This window comes from Macaca mulatta, chromosome 10, assembly GCF_049350105.2.
Source record: "Macaca mulatta isolate MMU2019108-1 chromosome 10, T2T-MMU8v2.0, whole genome shotgun sequence".
In the NCBI taxonomy this organism is placed as follows: domain Eukaryota; kingdom Metazoa; phylum Chordata; class Mammalia; order Primates; family Cercopithecidae; genus Macaca; species Macaca mulatta.
The window spans coordinates 61,043,504-61,054,546 of record NC_133415.1 but is presented as its reverse complement, the minus strand read 5'-3'; the positions used below and the strand labels follow the sequence as shown (position 1 = coordinate 61,054,546).

Sequence of the window (11,043 nt, the reverse complement as noted above, 5' to 3'; positions counted from 1 at the left end):
GCTCAGGGCGTGTCTAGAAATGTCCAGGAGCTAGGACCTGGAATGGGGTCCTCATGATTCTGCCCTGTGCCATATCCTACTGTGGCTGAGGTGGTATTCAAGATACAAGACAAAGTCTTCTTTGCTTTTTTCTCTCCTCTCCTCAATCAGATAGAAAAACAAAAACAAACAAACAAAAACCTACTTCTGTTGCTGCAGGCTGTACTGCCTGGGGTTGGGGGAGGGATGATTTCAATACCCCCTTTGCCATGTCAGCTGATGTCTTCCTAGGTCACATGCCACCCTAGTTCACTGGCTCTAAGCTCAGCTTAGCACTAGGAGCTGTCTTTCAAGTTTATCCAGGACTCCAGTGCACTTCAGCTCACAGTGGTGAGGCTTGCTGAGAAATTCAAGTTTCAATAGCAGGGATGGGTGATTCCCCTCTGGCCAGGGCTGGGCCAAATGCTCCCACCATGCATGGGTGCTGGTGGAGCCCAGCATGGCTTTATTCTCAGCTATGACAGGGCAGCATGGAGTTCAATGTAAAGTCCCTCAGTCACTGCACTCTCCCTCCCCAAAGTGCAAAGATTATCTCTGCTGCCAGGGGATGGGAGAGGTGTGGCATCAGCAATTCAAGACTGTTCCATCTTCCTTAATACCTCTTTTAATGATATGAGGTTAAAACCAGGAGCTGTGATTGCTCACCTGATTTTTGATTCTTGTGATGGTGCTCTTTCGTGTGCAGATAGTTGTTAAAATCTGATATTCCAGCAGAGGGGATGAATGGTGTAGGCTTCTATTCTACCACCTTGCTCCACCCGTCTCAAGTTTAAATATGAGACTAGATGAGTGTTCCTCCGCAAATGTTGTTGTGACCATAGTTTCTAAACAAAATTGGGAGTATGTGGTTTAACAATGAGACAACAGATTTGAAATCTATGAGAGTCTCAAAAAGTTCCAAACTTAGGAGAAACTTCTCCATACTCCTGTGGGATTGGTTACTCCACACTCACTCCAGATAGGGTTGCTATGATGCAAGCAAGTCATGGTAAGATATCTGGAGGTAAAATAAATTCATCCTTCATGCTGCATGTAAACAGAAAAAGAGGAGACACAGTGAGCAAAAGGAAAGACATGGGATATGTGTCCAGTTAAAGAGTAATCTAAGTCCCCAAGTTCAAAACCAGGGAATTCTGGCTGAGTGGTAACATGATTATGTCACAAATTTTAACAAAACCTATAACCCATTAGGCCTCAATTACCATAAATAATTTAGTCCAGCAGTCTGTAGGAATAAACACCAAGACACATATTTTACTGCCTTTTTCACTTGACACTTTAAATAGCACTAAGGGAAACATGAGATCAATTGTAAAGAAATGTGGCCCAGGTTGAATAGCCAAATACTCATGTGACTCCTTTTAGGAAAACCTGATACTTGAATATGCTTCCATCTAGAAAAACTAATAGTTTAGGAGTAATTTTTAATACAGCCTATCTTCTTAAAAACAATTCAATAGAGGGTTTATTTAAAAGATGAGCCATGAAAATGAACTGAAACAAAGGAAACATTGGTTCCATGAAATCTCTAATTTTCAAATTTCATTTGTATCAACTGGGATGCCTTCACTGCAAGCAAAAGGGACTTTTCTCACAGGCACAAACAGTAAGACAACGTTTTCCATCTGTCAAGAGGACATTTAGGGTGCCGTGGGGGCTCTGGGCTGAGTGATTCAGCCACTGGCGATGCTGGCAGGAACAGTCCTCCCTCCCTCTGCTTGGCCATCCTCAGTGGCTGCATCTGCTCCTCTTGTAGTTGTGAGATGGTTTCAGGAGTTCTGGGTCTCAAACCCAGACATTTGACATCCAGGGAACAGGACAGAAACAGACCATCCCTTCACAAGATTCCGTAAGAATGAGGGAAGCTTTTCCAGAGGGCTCCACAGCCATCTGTTTTTGACATGTTGGTCAGCAGTGGGTCAGCTCCCACCCCCGCCCATTGCCAGGACTTCAAGACTACAAGATCGGCACAGCCTGGACTAGCCACAGGAAGGGGTGGAGTTGTGAGTTGTGGCCTCTGGGTCACCTAGGAAATGAGTGGATACCTGAACAAAACCAAAGTTTGACCAGGAATCTACTCTAGTTCCGTTGTTCTAGCTTAACATTTTCTGAAAACACATGAATTCAGTTCTGGCTTGAATTGATTGGCTAAGAATTTAAAACACTTTTAAATTCAGATGAGAGTGTCAAGGTCAGATGAATTTAGGGCCTAGCAATTAGAGCAATTTTTTCCAGATGTTACGTCAGTTTTAGTCTGCTGTTTCAAATGTGTGGTAATTTAATTGTAGACATGCTGAACACACAACTTTTGAGCGTCAATGTATCACGAAAATAAGGATTACTTATGTTTGCTTTGGAACATATTCTGACAGAAAAATATAGATGTACTCCAATGGTAGTACTGAGAGGTGTTTTGGAAGTCAAATTTCTGTTGCTTCTTATAAAGTATTAAAACGTCATTTTAAATATGCCATTCTTTAATCTATATCTGATATTAAAATTTCCATAAAGACATGATAATCAAATTTTATAGGTAACTGAAGAATACAATTAATACAATTCTAAACACGTAAAAATTTAGTTTGATTGATATCAAATATGGAAAAAAGAAAAGTTGAACTGCTTGTGTCTAAACATATTTTGGGAATAATCCTCATAAAAAATTCAACCTTCTCAAAAGAGCTTATTTTAACCTAATTTGGTGAACATAGGTTTATATGATAATGTTACGTTGTTTATCTTGAGGTATTTTGGGATGTGACCAGTTTTAGCCAACTCTCAAATAAAAATTAGTCCAAATAGCATTTCTGGCAGTTTCCGAAATTGTTAAGCTGATTTGTCCTGCTGTGGCTTGTCATGATGACCATGACAACTGAGGCAGGTCAAATGGCTTCTTTATATTCCATTTTAGTTATGAAAGACGTTATTTGGCCAGATGTTTCTAGAACCCAAAATTAGACCTGAAGAACACTTCCACCATCCTCCGTTGTTGCTCCCCTCATTCCATCTTTCCTTCTTTTTTTTTTGTCCATTTCTCTGGCAAAGGGACTTCTGCTGCTGATCCTGCAATATTCTGAAAGGCTGATTTGCTGCTATGCCTGTGGAAAAACAACAATTTTATGTGAATTCTCATCTGTAACCCATGGGTGATATTCAAATTGTTCCTATCTGAGAAACTCTAAGGAGCTGGCCTTTCTCTAACAAGTCCTTTGGTGCAGTGGGAAGGGATGCTGAGGTTTTGCAGCCTCATGCTGCTGTGTGGGTTGACTCCAGTGGGCCTCTGCTGTGGTGCCCAGGACAACCGTGTCAGCATCACCTGGGAACACACTAGAAATGAAAGTCCTGGGGCTGCCCAAGAGCCATCTGGGCCTGGCCCACCCATCTATCTGCTAAGGAGTCTTCAAGGGGATCCTGATGCCTTCTCAAATTTGAGAACCAATGGTTTCGATTTTTTTTTATTATTTCTCCCCTCAAAGAGCTAAAATTTGATAATTGTGAAAAACGGGTCTATATTGATGGGGTGTGTGTGTGTGTGTGTGTGTGTGTGTGTGAGAGAGAGAGAGAGACAGAAAGAAGGGTGGGGGTTTAAGGTTTACAGGGAAAATTGTGAATTCCCCCCTGCTATAACCAACAATATCCTCAGTGTTTATAACCTAGCACTGCAGATTCCCGGCCTTGCAGTGTGATGGCAGTACTAGAAGCCTGGACCCAGGAGGGGTACACGTTCTGCTACTCATGAATAAGTCACTGCAGAAGCTCCCTGGACTGAAGCTCAGTCCCAAGCCAGCACTGAATGGACTGAATGGCCTCTGCCTGGAAGTTTTCAGCAATGTGCACTATGATTTAGGATAATAGAGTTTTGTTCATTTAACCAATAACAAGCGTGTGCCTGTTCTATGAGATGCATCATGCAAGATATCAGGACCTTTACAATTATAAACAATCTTTGACTCAAGGGGTGGATACATGTGGTGTGGGGGCCAGCCGAATGGTGCACTCACTATAGCAGAGTGGTCCTCCCTAAGATCACTGAACTGAAAAAAAGAGTTTCCCCGAGACCAGGAGGGTCTGATCCCATGCTCATTCTGCAGTGAGAAGTTTCCTGGGATATAAAGAATGGATTCGAGTATGGGAGGAGATACAGAAGAAGGTCATTTGCTTTTTATAACATAGGTAATCCCTGTAAACCAGCACCCCTCCAGAGAGTCATGGGACCTAATGGCTTTCTATGCTCAAGAATTCAAGGGGTGTCTCTCCACCTTTATAAGCTGATGTGGGTTTATGCAAAAATAATAGTTTTAAATTAAATCCTCTAATAGTTTTCCTCCATAAAATTCCATTGACTATAGGAAAATTAAAAAAAAAAAAAAAACTCATAAGCATAGGCCTGAAACCTTCTAGAAAGTGTGTGGAGCTCAGATGTGAGGGGCAATGTGATATTACGCAAAACTCCTCAAAGTTTCTGTTTTTTCTGAATGCCTTTGGGGTGTTCTTCTAAAGAGCAGCTGAGTGTGAACAAGTTCTGTCTGGCTACAGAGTTGCCCTGCGATCCAGGGCAAGTGGACAGAGGCTCTGACTACTCAGAGACGGGACTGAGAAGCGCATGCAATGTTTTCATGGGGCCATTTTGATTTGGTTATTCTCAGGTCTTGATATCTTGATACCTTGAAACACAATTAAACGTTACGGTTCTTTAAATTATCAAATATTAAGTACAGAAGATGACCTTCAGCCCATTCCCAAGAAACCATAGGAAGACCCCCTATGAAATCTACAGATGTGGAGCCAGTGAGAAGGTAGATTAAGCACTATATGTGTGGAAGTTTCCCCCAGACTCTAACTATATCCTCCTGAGGGAGTTTCCACGACTGTTAGAAAACCAATAAAAAGAGCATTAAAACACTGTCATTTTATAATAAATCATTATAAATCATGCCTTCTCAAAGCAGCTGATACCCAAAATGTTGTTGTTATTTTTTCCCCCTCTTGCACCATTGTAGAACATTGTAGCTTAGGAGAGACGGTGGCTCCATGGAGTGATTCCCAGAGAAAGAGGCTGGTCACGAGAAGAGCAATTGCCCAAGTGTGGGTGAGTGGCCTTGTCCCTGAACCGTACCAGGTCAGAGTTACCTCTGGGAGGACTGCAACAATTTTTTGGCCCTTTAGGGCTAGCTGAGTTGAAAACGACCCTGTTGGCCCAGCCTGGTGGTAATCCATCAAGCTCTGAACACACACCTGCTAAAAGAGGTGTGAACTAAGTGGCATGCATCATGTTGAGGTCAATGAACCCCAATAGTCAAGAGAGACTGAGCAGGAGAGAGAGCAAGTGTGAGTGCAGACACAAGACAGGTGAAGTGACGCCCCAGCCCCTTAACTCCACAAAGGCAAAGGGACTGCCTGGCTGGCCCAGGACAGACAGAGATGTAGGCAAAAGTGTTAAACACCTAAAGAGACTTAGATTTACGTGACTGGATTCAAAGCTTAGGTCTGTATAGACCTCAGACTGGAGCAGCCACTGATGTGTTCATCTAAGAAATGGCCATTTCCACTTGCCCCATTCCTTTCCCAAGCAAGATCTATGGGCAGGAGAGAGTGCCTGGAAAGACATTTTAAAGCATGGCACAGATGTTAAGCTTGATCTTCAGAACAACTGGATCTATTTTTGCCTGACTAATTGTCACCAGAAGTGTTTCCTAAGATGTCCTCAATAACAAGGAAAAAGGCCTCAAGGGCATCTGGTGAGTTTTCAAATGGAACCTCCTGCTGCCTGGCAAGTTTTCCTGCTAATGCCAATCCATGATCTTCCTGTGGTGGAAAGACAAAAGCTAAACAATGATTCAGCTCAACAGCAGCGCAGACATTTACTTGGTGTGGACTGTCTGCCAGGCAGTATCTGGTTGCTAATATTCATGAGGCAGTTTTGGCCTGTCCCCATCCCGAGCCTGTTTACCTCTTCTGTAAAATGGAGATAAAACAACTTACACCCTGTCACAGTCCATTTGGCCTGCTACCACAATTTACCACCTTCTGAGCAGCTTGTAAACAACAGAAATGTGTTGCTCACAGTCCTGGATGCTGGGACGTCCAAGATCAAGGTGCCAGCAGATTTGGTATCAGATGAGAACCTGCTTCTTCACTGACAGGGTCCTCTCCCTGTCCCCTCACATGGCAGAAAGGGAAAACAGCTTTCATGGTTTCTGTGAGAAGGTTACAAATCCCCTTCATGAACACTCCACCCTCGAGACCTCATCTCCCAAGGGCCCCGCCCCCTAATACTATCACCTTGAGGGCCAGTGCTTCAACATATCAGTTCTGGGGGATGCAAACATTTAGCTCATAGAACACCCTTTGCCTATTGTGAGAATCAAATGCAAATGGTCCTTGAAGATCTCAGCAAACCGTCAAAGGCATGCTCATGGAAGGAATTGCTGGTCTTTTCCACAAAGGCAAGCTGAGTTCCAGAACTGTCCACAAAGCTGTGCAGGACATTGTGAGTATTTAACATTTCCTTTCCTTTGCCTCAGATCCAAGATGACCACAAATTGTTCCAACAAGGCATGTAAAAGCACTACTTAAGATGGGACCAGCCAGGCCAGCCTCTCCTCTGTTCCATCCACAGACCAGACCCAAGCAATTTTATCTTAAGTGCTGCCTAGTAATACATCAAAATCAAAGGCAGATTTACAAACACTCTGAAGACACCAGTCAGGCACCCCATAAAGATACTGTGAAATGGAGACTGTGTCTCTTTGATAGGTTCCAAGTCTCTATGCTGCCCTCAAATGTTTTCTCCCCACACATTTTTTCAATAAACCATTGATAGGAAACTGGACATTCTCTGAAGTGAGAGGTGTCCTTAGAGTGGCTCTTGACAAGTCCTACTTCTGAGAACCCACGCAGGGTGTCTAAAGCCAGCATCCGCTCCGGTCAGCACCATGTCCTGGCATTCGGGCATTTAGCTTCCCCAGCTGATTGCATTGATCAGGTTTGCTTTAGGCTGGCTCCACAACAGGCAAACACTTGTAGGAGGCAGAAGGTGGGAGCTGATGGGGTTGGTTCCCTGCCCACATCCCCAAGGCCCTCACCATTCTAGTCCCCATAATCGAGGACATGCACCTCCCCAAAAGAGCTGCCTCCCTGCCCATTGAGACAGGCTAGAAATGCCAGGGAGCCAACACTCCCAGGAACTGCCCGTGGACAATGACAGACAGGACTTAGTGGTGAGTAGTCATGCCGGCCTCCTCAGTCCAGGAGCAGGCACAGCTAACCCTGCAGCATGTTGCATACTGTTTCCTAGAGCCCTCCCATGGGGTTCAGCCCCAGTCGCCTGCAGCGGAAACCTGCTCCCCAGCATCCCAGGCACCTGCAGTGGAGCCTGCTCACCTGCACCCCGTATTGGCTTGACCCCTTCCGTGTCTCACTTCCCCACTTCCCTGATGATGCATCCTGGGCCCGCCTTTGGAAAAAGCACTTCCTTCAAATCCTTGTTTCAAGACGGCTTCTAAAGTTCTCTTAACAAGACAGAAACAAAGTTTTGGGGATAAGAAGTAACTTCTGAAGCTGTTTTCTCTCCTACAATTAGTGATACAAAGTTATCTTGTTTTAGGGGCCTTCTGCCCCTTAAATCACCATTGGTGACCTGGACCCAGAAGCCTCCATAAGAATCCTCTTGTGGTGATCACTCTTAGCTCCATCTGAAAACTGACTGAGAAGGTTCATTGAGGCTCACTGTTAATCCCAGAGCATGGCCTCTGGGCACATGGAGGGCGGAATGAAAGCATGATGGCTCGCACTGCAGTCTCTGTACTAAGGGGGAGTTTAAGGGCAAATTGAGAGAATGAGAAGGGCCAATGGAGTTGCTTTGCTCGTCAGAGGTGTGTCATCCTGTGCCACCTCTAATAAGGCTGTCATCATCACTGGCACAAAGAGATCTGGGCCCAGGACCAGGGACCAAGGCCACCTTGCTCATCACGGGGTTCCCAGTGCTACACAGAGAAGATGCTCAAAGCAGTCTGTGTTAAGCACTGCGCAGAAAGCAAGGCCACAGCTGCAGCAGGACTGATTTGGCTGCTCAAGATAAAACGAACCATTTTCAGATTCAGTTTTGTTAATTTACATGCAGAAAGAAGGAGTAAACAGCCAAAGGTACCAGAACCCAGGTCTTCATCCCACACACCAAACAGGACAACCTCAAAACAAAAGGGGTCAATGACTGCTATAGGCATTGCCGGGCCAATCCCATGCTGAGCTGAGCAGAAGAATCTGCACCTGGAGTGAGTGAGGCAGGAAGCCTCAAATCACATCAGAACTCAGGAGGCGATGAGAAACCATCTCTTGACAGCCTCTCAGGGGGATAAGGCAAGACATATTCGAGGTCCTCAAAGGACTTCCAAAACCTTGGTGTTCTGGTAGATCACAAAGCGTTCTGCCAAGACTCCGAGTCAGTCTGGTTAATGTCTTTGCCTGTGTGGTCTATGTAGATACATACGAGGTCACCAGGATGCCACAGTAGAGTTATTGTCTTACAGTTTAGCGAATTAGTAAATAAATTATGAGCAGAAATCAGAGCATTCCAAATGTCATTCTTCTCCACTGTCATATTGGAGCACCTACTTATGCCAACTGTTATATTAAACTTTGTTATATTAAACTTATGCCAACTGTTATATTATATTTGCACTGTGTCTGTATTATCTAGGGTTCTTCAGAAAAACAGAACCAACAAAGAGATTTATTATAAAAAATTATATAATAAGATTCACTATAAGAATAAATGTCTACTGTAATCACGGAGGCTGAGAAGTGCCATGATCTCCCTCTGCAAGCTGGAGACCTGGAGAAGCTGGTAGGAAAGCTGATGGTGTGTCTTAAAGACATAAGAGCTGGAAAAACGATGGTGCAGAATCTGGTCCAGGCCTGAAAGCCTGAAAACCAGGAACTCTGAGGACAGGAGAGGGCTGATGTTCCGGTTCAAGCAGTCAGGCAGAGCTAAAGCAAACTTCCTTCACCTTTTTGTTCTATTCAGACTCTCAACAGATTGGATGGTGCCCACTCACATTGGAAAGGACCATCCTCTTGACAGAGAATGATACATTTGGTCTGATAGTCCTTCAAGCCCAATCAATCAATCAATCAATCAATCAACACAGAAACCACTAAAAGTGTTGTGAGATGTTGCTTAGTCTGTCTATATAAGAGTAAAATCTGATAGCAGTTAGCTCCACCTCGAGGAGGACAACTGACCCCAGCAGGTCATCCCCTGGAACTCTGGAACTAGGTGATTTTGTGCAGCAGGATGTCACATGCAGATTTGGTTGCCAGTGGGAGTGCTGTCATCCTCCCTCCATGTAATAAACAGAGAAGTGAGTCTGTGACGCATAAAAAAGGAAACAGAAACAGAGAGGGAGGCCCAAGAGATGGAGATATTGTTGCTTGGGCTCCCACAACTTTTCATCTGCTAGTTTCTGTCCTTTTCCGAGATTTAATAACGTTCCCATCACAGAGATTCACTGCCCTGAGCCACCCCAGAAACTGTGGGGTAAGTTCCTTTCTATGTGTGGGGAGATGCTGTTTCAACTCAAGTTGTTTCTGTTTCATGCAGGCAAATTATTGTTTTAGGATACATGCCAATTTCATTCACTGAGGAACTAGTTCCATTAACAGGCCTCTTGCAAATATCTAGACTCATTGATTATTTGGCATACGCAACGTCCACAGCAGCCACACCTGCCACCTCCATTTTGACTCAAGAGATGCTTAAGTGGTGGCGGCTCAAATTGCCACCCTTCAGAAAATTCTGTGTTGCCCAGGTCCTTGGGGATTCATATTCAATATGAAAAGGAAGAGGGATGCCTATCTCCATGTAGAGGGAGAGAGAACCCATTCCTCAAGGTCATTAGATTCTATTTGAAGATCTTGCCAGAAACTTGGTTTATATAAACATGAGTCTTGTGATCAAAGTCAAGTTTTCCTGTTAAACTTACTAAATGTCACATCACAATAATAACAGGCACTGTTTAGCTCCAAACTGAGACGCTTTGAGAAATTATTTCAATGGCTCTTTTGAATGCTTTTATTTCCCCAATAGGCCAATAAACCCCAAACCCTCTGTTATTTCCTTTCCACCCACTCTGTGTTTACGACTTTTATTTTCTGGCTATTGAATGCTCCACATGCAACCCTAAACTTAGACATAATTGCACGATTTCCCTGATATTAAGATTTATGACAAAGGATTACAGATGTCTTTAGTAAATGGTTACCATGAAAATACTGACATGAAGTACATCACTTTTCTTGCACACCTGGGGTGTTTACTGTGGAATGAGCGTTGTATGAGTTATCATTCCTAAATCTCTCATTGCAATGGAGAGTCAACTGTTAGTCATTTGCCCCTTTAATTTTCATCTGTTTTCCCAGTTTGCCGTGGCTTGACATCTCCTGTTCTTCCCAGGAGAGCTCCAAGTTTTTTAAATGCCTTGAACATTTTGTTCCTGAACATAAGAATTAACGGGCATTCCAGTTTTCAGATTTGTAACAGGAGTAAGCCACGTCACCTGGGGTAGCACCATCTTCGTTTTCTCCACATGCCCCAACCTTTCCTGTCCACATTCAGCCCATTGCCTTCACCATGGTTTCTGCTGGCATCTCTGCCATTATTCCACCCTGAACTTCCAAAGTCCTTGGGCATCTGCCTCTCTGACTGGTCACTCACATAATATTATCAAGGAAAGTGAAAAACACCTAGGTAAAGGGTAATAAGTAAATTAATGCAATAAGTTTTGCTCACTCAGCATGGTGCATTTTAGGCACTCGATAAAGGCAGGTTAAATCTGTGATTAAAAGTCAAAAATTCGTATGAACTTGAGTGTCTGTAAAATTTATTATCCCATATTTGCTAGCTGTCTCATCTTCTGTAAGAGTTTTTTTTTTAGGTATTCTGGATATGTGTTCTTAAAATAATGTGGTAGTGGTGCAAAGATAGGGAAGACCAATGAGAAAGAT

General features: G+C 43.7%; 1 long non-coding RNA gene across 1 annotated transcript in view; it reads right to left on the bottom strand.

The window, feature by feature from the left end:
- Window positions 1-1,270: 1,270 nt before the first annotated feature.
- LOC100424053 (uncharacterized) overlaps window positions 1,271-11,043 on the bottom strand; it is a 32,279-nt gene continuing 22,506 nt past the window's right edge. Inside the window, exon 5 of the long non-coding RNA XR_013399728.1 lies at window positions 1,271-3,137. This is a non-coding gene — a long non-coding RNA (uncharacterized LOC100424053). The remainder of the gene's footprint in view (window positions 3,138-11,043) is intronic.